General features: G+C 36.2%; 1 protein-coding gene across 1 annotated transcript in view; it reads right to left on the reverse strand.

The window, feature by feature from the left end:
- The window catches only part of GABRA5 (gamma-aminobutyric acid type A receptor alpha5 subunit), a 106,015-nt gene that overhangs the window by 77,689 nt on the left and 13,796 nt on the right, over positions 1-14,530 (reverse strand). The window lies entirely within an intron of this gene.

The following is a 14,530-nucleotide window of genomic DNA, read 5'->3' on the forward strand; positions in this document are numbered from 1 at the left end:
TCAAAGATAGGATTTGAACTTAGGTCCTCTGACTTAATCTTCCACTATACCAAACTATCAAGCCTAAAAAGCTTGTCACAGACATGAGCAGATGGAGTTCTTATACCAGTGAAATCATGCATTATTTGAAGGATGGAAGATTGGGAAAAATATTAACAACTTATAGTCATACTGAATTAGGATAGTATCTGGTAATGCCATATCATCTGAGATGTATAGTTTTCAGGCACCTGAACAGACTGCCCTGATGTAAGCAGTCAGCCAGCATTTCTCTTAATTTTTGTTAATATAGTATCACTGGAAAGAATTTTTTTTTCTTTATTTTTAGGCAATTGGGGTTAAGTGACTTGCCCAGGGTCACACAGCTACTAAGTGTCAAGTGTTTGGTCTGAGGTCAGATTTGAACTCAGGTCCTCCTGACTTCAGGACCAGAGCTTATCCACTGTGCCACCGAGCTGGCCTTGGAAAGAGTTTTTTAAAAACTAGAAAAATATTTTTCTTTTAAAAAAATATTTCTGTCTCTGTTCTAGCCACATGCTGCATTATATCTTTAAGTAAGCACACTTCACTCTTCTTATATTTTCCATACTGGAAATTAATATTTTCAATTGTTAATGGAATGACCCATATATCTATACTTGGCCCTATGCTGTTTAGTGTCTTTATCAATCATTTGAATTAAGGCATAAATGTTGTACTTATCAAAATTTCAAATGACGTAAAGATGGGACGACTAACACACTAAATGTCCCAATAAGATCCAAAAAGAACTCATCAGGTTAAAATGATAGGACAAATCAAATGATGATAAATTTTAATAGTGAGAAATATGAGATTCCTGACCTGGGTTAAAAATAAATTAGTTCAGAATGAAGGAGATGTAAGTAAATAATAGTTTACATGAAAAAAAGACCTGCAGGTTTAGAAGATTACAATGACAACGAATCAATAATGTGGCAGTTGAATCCAAACAGCTAATTCACCTTACGTGACTTGAATAGAGGAAGATGTCTAAAACAAGGTGATACCATTACCACTGAACTCAGCCCTGGGAGAGAATAAATCTAGAATGTTGTGTCCAGTTCTGGGTGAAACATTTTAACCAGCACATTGACAAATCGCTACCCTGCTCATTGGAGAAGTGAAAAAAAAATGATCGTGATGGGATAGAGATGTTTGGAAGACAGATAATTTAGGAATGAAATAAAAGGTGTCTTCAAGTATTTGAAGCATCATCACGTGAAAGAGAGTCTAGATGTTTGCTTGGCCCAAGAAAGAAATTTGGAAGAATAGGTGAAAATTCCACATAGGTAGATTTAGATTTCATATGAGGAAAAAAAAATGTATAATAATTAGACATGTCCAAAAGTGGAATAAGCTTCCTTGAAAAATAGTGGATTGCCTTCAAGAGGTTCCTAAAGAGAGATTAGATGATTACATGTCAAGGATTTTATAAAGATGATTCTTTTTTCACATATGAGTTGGAACAAAATAACCTCTGAGGTCTCTTCCAACTCTGGAATTTTTTTAAATCACTTTACTGAGAGAAATATGTTACATCTATCTCTGCTGGTCCCCTGACAAATATTTGTCTGAATCTTTCTATTATATTAAGAATCGGGGGCAGCTAGGTGGTGCAGTGGATAGGGCACTGGCCCTGGAGTCAGGAGGACTTGAGTTCAAATCTGGCCTCAAACACATAACATGCACTAGCTGTGTGACCCTGGGCAAGTCACTTAACCCCATTGCCTAGCAAAAACAGAGAGAGAGAGAGAGAGAGAGAGAGAGAGAGAGAAACAGGAATCAACAGGTGGTAGAATACATGCCAAGGTGGCACACCAATTGATGGGTTGTAACAAAGCCAGGATGGGGGCGGGGTTAAGAGACCATGAGAAACAAAGACAGAGAAATAGAGACAAAGAGATAGAAAAAGACAAAGAGAATGTGTATATTTGTGTGTATATTTGTTATGGTAAAGACCTCTCCTTTGCCCCCTTTCCCCTCCTAATTCTGCCTCCTCTTCCTGGACCAGCTAGCATAAGGAACTGAATTGCTCTGATGCTCAGAAATATAAAGAATAGAAAAAAAAACTTCCCAAATGGGGTCCCTAATCACATACTTCTGATGATGGCTTCTATTGACTTCATTCAGAAGATGTTTCCCTCTATGGGTTACTATGCTTCTTGGTTTGAGGATCTTAATTATTCATAGCAGCTTTGGACGGGAATGAGGAGAAGGCAGACATAGTGGGACCACTGCTCTCTATCTCTAACTTGTGAAAAAGGCTCCTATTTCTCCTTTTCCTACTAATGAAAGAATAAATGAATAAATCAGCCTTCCACTAATGAAAAATTTCATAATCTCTTCTTATATATATCAGTATCTCAAAATCTCATGGTTGAAAAGAAGACCAGAGATCATATGTCAAAACCCATACCTGAGCAGAAACAAGTTTTATCACATACTCTAGGTTTTCAAAGGGAAGCTGGATGGGTAAGGCCCACCACCTTTATGCCCATTCCACTTTGAGAAGACTCTAATTATTAGGAAGTATAATCTTACAAGGAACTAAAATCTGCCTCTCCGTAACTTCCATAACATTGTTACCAGTTGTCTCCATGGAAGAAAGCACAGTAAATCTAATCCCTCTTCTTCATGGGCTTTCAAATGATCATCACATTTCTTCTACCTCCTGCCTCAATCTTCTCTCTAAGCTAAGAATCCCCATTTCCTTCAACTAGTCCATATGTGCTCTCCATTCTTCTCAACCTCCATTTACGAAAATTGTTATTTTTCTCCCTGATAAAACAAAGTGTCTTCTTCCTTCATTTCTCACATCTATGACCATTGTCTGTTGAATGTATCATGAGTTTTTATCTGTACTACATTTTCATGTTTCACCATTTTAATTTGGTCTAACAGGTATAAAAAATAGCACAGGCCCAAAACCTCAACAATCTGGTTATGATCAAGAAATAATGGTTATAGAGGAAGTGATGTCTAGCTAATGATTCGTTGTCATCATTTTTGTGATGTTGGCGTATATGGTTAGATTAGGCTAATGACTAGAACTGAGATTTCATTGGTGTATGGCAGAGGTATCAAACGTGTAGCCCACAGTATACAACCTGAGATATTCCCAAGTGCCGCCAAACCAGATTAAAATGTAATTGGGAAATATTTAACTAAATAAAAAAACACAATAAAATATAGATAACATTAATAGGTGATTTTCTAAGCCAAAAATGCACCCACAGATATCCTAACATTCAGGTTAGTGTCCTCTGTCTCTATTTGAGTTTGACACCATTGCTTTAGGGAACTTGTGGGTGAGGCAACTAAACCAATGGAGATCTGTACTTATTCTGAAGCTTAAAGTCTTACCACAGTGCCTTTTCAGCACTGCCTCCATGTGAAAGAAGGCTAAAGAGTATTGAGTTGATTTTTTTAACTGATTGATAACTGGAAAATACATTTGAAATTTGAAAGACTTGTGAATTATAAGTTATAGCACAACCTTCTTTCTATATCCCTTTAAAAAGCATTTGACCCAATTGGATGACCTTGAAATGCTGATCAGTTATTTAGCATTATCTGTAGTTATTCACATAAAGAAAATTTCCTGATAAGTTACTAAACCAAATAAAAAAGGAACTATTTATATTTCCCAAAGCTTTTTAGCTGACACTGTTACAGAAATTCCATTTTAAAATGTTTTGAATAGGTTAGAAGAAGATGAAGTTTTTTTTTTTTGTTTTTGTTTTTGTTTTTTGGCAAATGGGGTTAAGTGACTTGCCCAGGGTCACACACAGCTAGTAAGTGTCAGTTTGGTCTGAGGTCACATTTGAACTCAGGTCCTCCTGACTTCAGGACTGGTGCTCTATCCACTGCGCCACCTACCCCATTTTTTTTAAGAAAGTCACAGGGAGGAGCCAAGATGGCAGAGTAGAGAAAGTACTTAGCTGAGCTCTCCCAATTTCCCCCTCTAAACAGATTCAAAATAATGAATCAAATCAAAATTCTGGAGTGGCAAAATCAACAAAAATTCAGAACAAGACATTCTTCCAGGTCAAGACAACTGAAGAATCCAAAGAAAGAGATCTATGCCACATGGTTGAAACCCCAATGGTGGGACCAGGTAGAGGCAACAAAAGCAGCAGCAGCTTCAGGAACTCTCAAGCCAGTTGGTAAGGGGACCTACGACCTGGTCAAAAAGATATTATATGGGAACCCTGTGCTAGTCCTGGATTTAAGATTAGATACTGTATGGAAATTCCATTGCCTATACTAACTTGCATCATAATTCAGGGATAGAGAGGAGCATTTTTAGTCAAGAGGGAGCAAGAGCTATGAGGAGCAGTATCCCTTTTGCTCACATGGGATCAGGGACCCTGAGGAACAGTATCACTTCCAGGCCCAGGGAAATATGGCTCCAAGGAGCAGTATGAATTGCAATCTCAAGGGATCAGGAACTCTTCTTGGGTAAGGACCAGAGTGAAGACTAGGAGAGCAATGACTTACACCTCTCCCCATATCATACAACCTTGGAAGCACTAAGAATTCCAAACTCCCAGAACTAGCTAGAAAAGCAGCAGTGCAAAAAACCCTGACCTTGAGAGTTCCCCTAACCCCAACATGAAGAATAGAGCCTAACTGTTATATAAAGTTCAAAATCAAGAAATATGGTGGGAAAATGAGCAAACAACAACAACAAACCCTGACCATTAATGCTACTGTGGTGACAGAGAAAATCAAGACACAAAATCAGAAGATAATGAAGTCAAAACTGCTGCAGTCAAAACTTCAAAGGAAAAAAATGTGAAATAGACCCAAGCCCAACAAGAATTCCTAGAAGAGCTAAAAAATTATCTTCAAAATCAAGTAAGAGTGGTAGTGGAAAAATTAGGTAAAGAAATGAGAGAAGAGGAAGAAAGTTATGAGAAGACAATGAAGAGCTTGGTAAAAGAGGGACAAAACATACTGAAGAAAACACTACTTTAAAAAACACAATTGGCCAAATTGAAAAAGAGTTATATAAATTCATCAATGAAAATTACTCCTTAAAAAAGCCAAATTGGCCCAATGGACTTCCCTTATATACTAGAGCTAGAGAGTAAAACAGAAATTTAGATAATCCACCAATCACCATCTGAAAGATATCTCTAAATGAAAACTCCAAGGAATATTATAGACAAATTCAGAGCTTCCAGGTCAAAGACCAAATACTTCAAACAGTCAGAAAGAAATTATTGAAGTACCAGAGAGTTACAGTCAGTATCACACAAGATTTAGCAGCTACTATGTCAAAGAAGCAGAGGACTTAGAATATGACATTCCATAAAGCAAAAGAGTGGGGATTACAACCCAGAAAAATGGAGTATAATCTTTCAAGGAAAAAAATGGATATGTAATGAAATAGAAGACTTTCAAGAATTCCTAAATGAAAAGACCAGAGCCAAATTGAAAATCCAACTTTCAAATACAAGACTCAAGGGAAGGATAAAAATGTAAAGATGAAAGAGAAGTCATAAGAGATGTAATAAGATTAAACTGTTTGTCATTATTAGGGCAGTTAGGATTTTTTTTTTTTCAAAAAGTGGTCATGGAAAGAAAATGATTGTGTTGGGATGATGTGAAAGAATGGATAGGTAAGAAAGAGGGATGAACTGGGAGAAGGGCGAAGAGAGAAGAAAAATGAGGAAAAAATATCCCATATAAAAGAGACATGTCAGGGAGAGCTTTTATAGTAGAGGGGAAATGGTGGGGATAAGGGAGACACAAGAACTTCATTCACATATAAATTGGTTCAAAGAGGGATATATATGTATATATACACACATATTCACATACATACATACATACATACATATTCAATTAGTCATAGAAGTCTTTTAAGAAGAATGGAAGTAGGAGGGAAAGGTGATAAGGTTAAGGGAGGGTAGATAAAAGGAGGCAATGGTTAGAAGCAAAACAGACTTTAGAGGAGGAGGAGGAAAAGGAGGAGAGAGAGAGAGAGAGATGTGCAATTAGTCATCAAAACTATGAATGGAATAAAGTCACTCAGAAAATGGAAGCAGATAACAGAGTGGATTAGAAACTAGAATCTGACAATACTACCTAGGTTAATTTACTTATTCAGTGCCCTACCAATCAAAATACCAAATAATTATTTTATAGAGCTAGAAAAAATAGTAACAAAATTCATCTGGAAGAGCAAGTGTCAAGAATATTGAAGGGATCAACAACAAAAAAATGTGAAGGAAAGGTGACCTAGCAGTCCTAGATTTCAAACTACATTACAGAATGGTAATAATAATACAAAAAAAAAGTGATGTCTCAGTGGAATAGATTAGGTATATAATACACAGTAATAAATGACCATAGTAGTCTAGTGTTTGATAAACCCAAAGATCCAAGTTTTGGGGTAAGAACTCACCATTTGAGGGGCAGAGCCAAGATGACAGAGTAAAAGCAGTGACTTACTTGTGCTCTCCCCCAAACACCTCCAAATACCTGTAAAAAATGTCTCTAAACAAATTCTAAAGCAGCAGAACCAACAAAAAGACAGAGTGAAACAAATTTACAGCCCAAGACAGCCTGGATGGTTGATTGGAAAGATATATTGTGCCAGGCAAGCAGAGGAGCACAGTTTGGCATGGGCGCACAGGCAAAACAGGTCTCAGCGAACCTGGAGCAGGCCTCAGAGGATTGAATCACAGGCAGCTGTGGATTCCAGACTTCTCAACCCATGAATGCCAAAGACAACTTATAAGGTCAGTGGGAAAAGTCTGTGACTGTGGGGAGAAAGAAGCATGGTCCCAGCCCCAGTCCCCAAGCTCAGCCCCAGGGCAGTGGCTGACCCATAGACTGAGAGAGAATCAAGTGGCTGATCAGAGGGGGATTGCAGGGATCTCTCTGCTAGTGCAGGATTATCTTGCTTTGCCCATGCTTGGATCTGGGTCACAGTTCTGGGTGGTGGTCCTGGGGCGAGGAAGAGTGCTGGCATGGTGGAACTTGTAGTAGTGGTGATGGAGAGGAAATCCTCCTCACAGTTCCAAGACAGAAAAGAGTGATTGTGGTCATTCTTGGATGAGAGCATAGGCCAGGAAAGGAGTAAATACCTCACCCCTTATCATACCACCTTGGAAGAACTGAAAATTTACAGGCCTCTAGAAGTATCTCTGAAAACAGCTGCACAAATTCCCCAAAGCTTGAGATAGTGCATTCTCCACACTAGAAGCAGACCTCTACTTTAGCAAAGAGTTTAAAACTCAAGTAATTGGCTGGGATCATGAACAAACAAAGGCACAAAAAAGGTCAGACCATAGAATCTTTCTTTGGCAACAAAGAAGATCAAATCATACAACTAGAAGAAGACAATAAAGTCAAAGTTCCTGCATCCAAAGCCTCCAAGAAAAATATGAATTAGTCCCAGGCCATGGAAGAGCTCAAAAAGGAGTTTGAGAAACAAGTGAGAGAAGTAGAGGAAAAACTGGGAAGAGAAATGAGAGTGATGCAAGAAAATCATGAAAAACAAGTCAACAGCTTGCTAAAGAAGACACAAAAAGTAGTGAAGAAAATAACACCTTAAAAAATAGCTTAACCCAAATGGCAAAAGAGATCCCAAAAAATGAGGAGAAGAATGCTCTAAAAAGCAAAAATTGGCCAAATGGAAAAGGAAGTCCAAAAGATTAATGAAGAAAATACTTCCTTAAAAATTATAATGGAGCAATTGGAAGCTAGTGACTTTATGAGAAATCAAGACACTGTAAAACAAATCCAAAAGAATGAAAAATGTGAAATATCTCATTGGAAAAGCAACTGACCTGGAAAATAGATCCAGGAGAGAGAATTTAAAAATTATTGGACTATCTGAAAGCTATGATCAAAAAAAGAGCCTAGGCATCATTTTTCAAGAAATTATCAAGGAAAACTGCCCTGATATTTTAGAACCAGAGGGCAAAATAGAAATGGAAAGAATCCACTGATCACCTCCTGAAAGAGATTCCTAAAGGAAAACTCCTAGGAATATTGTAGCCAAATTCCAGAATTCCCAGGTCAAGGAGAAAATATTGCAGGCAACCAGAAAGAAACAATTCAAGTATTGTGGAAACACAATCAGGATAACACAAGATACAGCAGCTTCTATATTAAGGGACCACAGGGCTTGGAATATAATATTCTAGAGGGTAAAGGAAATAAGATTATAACCAAGAATCACCTACCCAGCAAAACTGAGTACAGTCCTTCAGTGGAAAAATATGGTCAGTCAGTGAAATAAGGGGCTTTTCAAACATTCTTGATGAAAAGACCAGAGCTGAATAGAAAATTTACTTTCAAATACAAGACTCCAGTGAAACATGAAGAGGTAAACAGGAAAGAGAAAATCATAAGAGACTTATTAAGGTTGAACTGTTTACATTCCTGCATGGAAAGATGATATTTGTAACTCATGAGTCCTTTGTCAGTATTAGGGTAGTTGGAGGGTAAAAATTTTACATATGTATAGATAGATAGATAGAAAGATAGATAGATAGATAGATAGATAGATGGATAGATAGATAGATAGATAGATAGATAGATAGATAGATAGATAGATAGATAGATAGATAGATAGAGGGCACAGGGTAAGTTGAAGATGAAGGGGAGATATCTGGAAAATGAAATTAAGGGGTGAGAGAGGATTATACTGGGTGAAGGAGAAAGGGAGAGGTAGAATGGGGTAAATTATCTCACATAAAACAGACAAGAAAAGGTTTTTACAGTGGAGGGGAAATGGGGAAGATGAGAGGGAATGAGTGAATCTTATTCTCATAGGATTTGGCTTAAGGAGGGAATGACATACACAATAGGGTATGGAGATCTATCTTACCCTACAGGAAAATAAGGGGGGAAAGGGACAAGAGAGCAGGGAGATGATAGAGGGGAAGGCAAATTGGGAGAGGGGGTAATCAGAAGCAAACACTTCTGAGGAGGAACAGGGTCAAAAGAGAGAATAGAATAAATTGGGGGGGGCAGGATAGGATGAAGGGAAATATACTTAGTTTTTCACAACATGACTACTATGGAAGTGTTTTGCATGACTATACATGTATAACCTGTATCAAGTTGCTTGCCTTTTCAATGAAGGTGGGTGGGGAGGGAGGAAAGAGAAAATTTGGAACCCAAAGTTTTAAAAACACATGTTAGAAAATTTATTTTCATGTGCACCTGGGAAACAAGAAATACAGGAAATGGGATATAGAAATCTATCCTGACCTACAGGAAAATAGAAGGGGAAGGGGATAAGAGAAGGGGGAGGGGTGATAGAAGGGAGAGCAGATTAGGGGAAGGGTATTCAGAATGCATGCCATCTTGGGCTGGGGGGAGGGATGAAATGGGGAGAAAATTTGGAGCTCAAAATCTTGTGGAAGTGAATGTTGAAAACTAAAAGTAAATAAATTTTAAAAATTAAAAATAAATTAAAAAAAGATTTCTTCAACATAAAAAAAAGCAAAGAACTCACCATTTGACAAAAATTCCTGGGAAAGCTGGAAAGGAGTTGGCAGAGACTAGACATAGACCAACATCTCATATCATATACCTGAATAAGGTCAAAAATGATAAATGATTTAGACATAAAGGGTGATAGCACATGTAAATTAGGGGAGCATGGAAAATTGGACCTGTTGGATCTTTGCATAATGGAATAGTTTATGGCCAAATAAGACATAGAGAAGATCGCAGTAAGTAAAATAGATAATTTTGATTACATGAAATTAAAAAGCTTTGCACAAACAAAACTAATACAGCCAAAATTAAAAGGAAAACAGGAAACAGAAAAAAATTTATGAAAAAAGTTTCTCTGATAAAAAACCTCATTTCTGAAACATATAGGGAACTGAGTCAAAATCTGTAAAAAAAAAAAATAAGTGCAATTTCCTACTTGATAAATAATCGAAGAATATGAATGTGCAGTTTTCGGAAGAAAAAATCAAAACCATCAATAGACACATGAAAAAAATGTGCTAAATCACTATTGATTAGCGAAATAAAAATTAAAACAACTCTGAGATACTTCCTCACCTACATCATGTTGGCTAACATTACAGAAAAGAAAAATTACTAATTCTGTAGGGGTTGTGGAAAAATTGGACACCAATGAAACTATGGGTGAAGTTGTGAATAGTCCAACCATTCTGGAGAACAATTTGAAACTATACCAAAAAGCTTTAAAATTGTGCATACCCTTTGACCTAGCAATACCACTACTAGGTTTGTATCACAAAGTGGTCAAAGAAAATGGAAAATGACCTATTTGTACAAAAACATTTATAGAAATTATTTTTGTGGTGGCAATGAATTGGAAATTGAAGGAATGCCCATCAATTGGGGAATGGCTGAACAAATTTTAGTATGTGATTGTGATGGAATACTATTGTGCTACAAGAATGACAAGTAGGTTGATGTTACAAAAATTCAGGGAGACTTATGAACTGATAAAAATGAAGTGAACAGAAACAGGAGAACATCCTGCACAATAATAGCAATGTTATAGGGATGATCAACTGTGAAAGACTTAGCTCTGATCATAGCAATGATCCAAGCCAATTTCAAAGGATTCATGATGAAAAATGTTATCCACCTCCAGAGAGAGAACAATCTGAATACACATTGAAGCACACTTTTTTAAACTTTCTTTTTCTTGTTTTTCTTCTGTTTCTTCTTTTGCAAGATGGCTAATATTAATATATGTTTTGGATTACTTCACATGTATAATTGACATCAAATTGCTTGCCTTCTCAAAGAATAGGTTGGGGTGGGAAGAAGGAAGAGAATTTGGAACTCACAATTAAAAAAAAGAATGTTAAATGTTTTACATGTAATTGGGAAATAATTAAATAAATAAAAAGACATTTTAAAAACAAAAAGACATACAGAGATACACTAGCCATCACAAATATGCCCATTTTTCAAAGATGAAAAAATTTTTTCCATGTTGAGTTTTTTTGAAATATGCCCACCATCTTGTGCCAAAGATTATGTTGTTGTTGTTGTTCAGTCATTTCAGTTGTGTCTGACTCTTCATGACCACATTTTAGTTTTCTTGGTAAAGATATTTGAGTGGTTTTGTCATTTCCTTCTCCACCTCATTTTATAGATAAGGCACTGAGGCAAACAAGGTTGAGTGACATACCCGTGATCATAAAGTGTCTGAGGCCAATAGTAAGTGTCTGAGGCCAGTTTTGAACTCGGGAAGCTGTCTTCCTGACTTCAGGCCCTTGCACTCTGTCCACTGTACCACCTAGTTGCTCCAGCAGCTACAGAAGATTCTGTGGGTGAATTATATTTCAGGGAATGCACAATAAGTGACCTCCTTAGAATCCTTTAAGTCCCAACTAAAATCCTACCTTCTACAGGAAGCCTTCCCCAACCCCTTTTAATTTCAGTGCTTTCCGTCTGTTAATCATCTTTTATTTCACCTATGTATAGGTTGTTTTGTAGAGGCATACCTCAGAGATATTATGAGTTCAGTTCCAGACCACTACAATAATGTGTATTACACAATAAAGCAAGTCACATTTTTTTTGTTTCCCAGTGCATATAAAAGTTATAGTCATACTACACTGTAGTCTATTAAGTGTGCAATAGTATCATGTTTAAAAATAATAATGTACATACCTTAATTAAAAAATTACTTTATTGCTAAAAAAATGCTAACCATAATCTGAGCCCTCAGATAGTCATAATCTCTTTGCTGGTGAAGGGTCTTGCCTTGATGTTGATGGCTGCTGACTGATCAGAGTGGTGCTTGCTGAAGGTTGGGGTGGCTGTGGCAATTTCTTGAAATAAGAAAACAATGAATTTGCCACATCAATTGACTCTTTCTTTCATTTGAACACAGAGGCCACTGTAGGGTTATTAATTTCAATATTGTTGTGTCTCAAGGAGTAAGGAGAGAGATAGGGAACGTCCCAGTTGGTGGAGCAGTCAGAACACACATAACATTTGTCAATTAAATTCACTATCTTATATGTATGTGGTTCATGGCACCCCAAAACAATTAGAACATTAACATCAAAGATCACTAATTGAAGATCACCATAACAGATATAATAATAATGAAAAAGTTTGAAATATTGTATGAATTAACCAAAATCGAACACAGAGAGGATGTAAGGACAATTGGAAAATGGCCACCAAAAGACTTGCTCAATCCAGGGTTGCCACAAACCTTCAATTTGTTAAAAATGTAATGAAGCATAATAAAGTGAAGAGCAATAAAACAAGGTATGCCTGTAGACATTCATTTGAATGTTATTTCCCACATGTGATTATAAGTTCCTTCAGGGCAGAGACTGTCTTTTGCCTCTTTTTGTATCCCCAGTGCCTAGAATGATGCCAGGCACATAATTGGCACTTAATAAATGTTTACTATTTGATTGAAATTAAGGGAACAGTGAATTCATATTTTACTCAACTAAAATTTATTAAGCTCCCACTTTTGCTAAGCACTGAAAATACAAAGACAAGATAATTCAGTCATTGTCCTAAATGGGTATATCTAGAACCTATCCATTAACAGAGTGGGTGGGGGGCAGGGAATAGAGGATTGTGTGGAGGTGTTTCATAACAATTTGATTGAAGACTCCTGTCTCTGAGTGCCTATGACCTTCAGGGCTAGGCATCAACCCCACTCATAGTTCAGGTCCCATTCTGGAGTCTAAGTCCAAATGTATTCCTAGGCAAGGAGACTATAAGAAGACCTATGCCAATTAACTCAAAACTTTTATATTAAAATCTTATTTAAGAAAATCAAAACACTAATTATTTCATGCTACTGCTCTGCCTGTCCCTTATTGTAATAGTTATGATTTCAGGAAGAGTAATTTTTATATAGTTTGGGTATATTCAGTCACTTTTTTTAACCAATTGTCCACATTTAAAGACATGCCAGGTATCACTTATGACATAGAAATCAGAATTCAAAGAATATTAGGTGTTAATGGGAGCTCAGAGTTCTATTCAAACACTCTTATTAAACAAATGAAGATAGATACTGAAACCTGGAGATATGTAGTGAACTGCCTGGGATAATGCATCATTTTAATAGTAGAGGTAAAAAAGTAGCAAAAAAATCAGAGCTTTTGAAAATCCTCCTTTTTCTTTTTAACTAACCTACATTTCCTCTCTATGGGCAAGATAGGTAAATTAAAAATCCGAGACAATGGAAACATAATAGAAAAAATCAAATAGAAAAAAATAGAAAAAATCTCCTTGAGGTATTGGTTACCTAATATTTTTTGTACTATTATTCTTTTTCAAAAGATCGTGTCCATTTTTAAAAATTCTCATTATTTTGTGTGAGATTATGAGTTAAAGGGTAGGAATTCAACAGCACTTCAATTTTCTTATGTGTATAAATATCTTCTTAAGTCAAATATTTTTTCTTTACTTTTCCTAAGCTTTTCCTAAGTACTTTCTATATATGGAGGCTCTTAGTGAAAACCTTGTTAAGGTAATATGATAATCTTTCTCTCTGTTCAATTGATTGATTTAATGCTAGATTTACTCAGAGTTAGTGAACAATTCATAGTATGAAATTAGGTATGATCATTCCAGTTTAAAAATAATCAGATTTATATCCAGCATGAAAATATTATCAAATCATAGAGGTAAGATGTTAAAAATTCTCTTTGAAAAACAAATATATGTGGTTCCTTTAGTCTTAAAAACCAACAAAATTAATAATATATGCTTTTTCTACTTAATCTAGGTGATCTTTTTGGTGTTAGTCTTGTAACTAAAGAAATACACATAAATGCCAAGAATAGTGAATCTACAATAACTCAAGAAAACTTAATTTATTAGTCTTGTGATATTTCCTTATTAAAATTAATAATAATAATGTTTATATAGTGCTTATTATGTGCCAGGTACTGTGCTAAGTGCTTTACAATTATTATCTCATTTGATCCTTAAACAATCCCTGGAAAGATAGGTGCTTCTTTTATCCTTATTTTATAGATGAGAAAACTAAGGCAAACAGAGTTTGTATAGGTATTATTACTCCCATTTTACAGATGAGAAAACTTGGACAAATAAAAGTTAAGCGACTTGCCCTTCACCACATAGTCAGTAGATGTCTGAGGTGAAATCTGAATTCAGGTCTTCCTGACTCCAGGCCAGGTGTTCTACCCACTGCACTACCCACCTGCCTAAGAAAAGCCATGAAAAGTATTGTGATGGCAATAGGAAGAACACTAGAATGTGAGTTGTGAGTTCTATCTAATAATTATTCAATCAATCAATTTGACTCTTTCCTAAATGCCTACTATATGCCAGGCATTGCAGTAAGCCCTGGGGGTCGGCCTAAGTAAGAGCAAGCACTAATTAGCTGTATAAGCTTAGACAAGTTGCCTACTTTTCCTGGGCTCAGTTTTCTCATCTATAAAATGAGACTGGATTAGATAAGCTCTAAATTTCTTTCTGTTTTAAATCCTTCATTTCTATGATTCCATAAATGTCTAAGGTCCTTCCAATTCTAAGA

This window comes from Vombatus ursinus, unplaced genomic scaffold, assembly GCF_900497805.2.
Source record: "Vombatus ursinus unplaced genomic scaffold, bare-nosed wombat genome assembly UNPS02011591.1, whole genome shotgun sequence".
NCBI lineage: Eukaryota > Metazoa > Chordata > Mammalia > Diprotodontia > Vombatidae > Vombatus > Vombatus ursinus.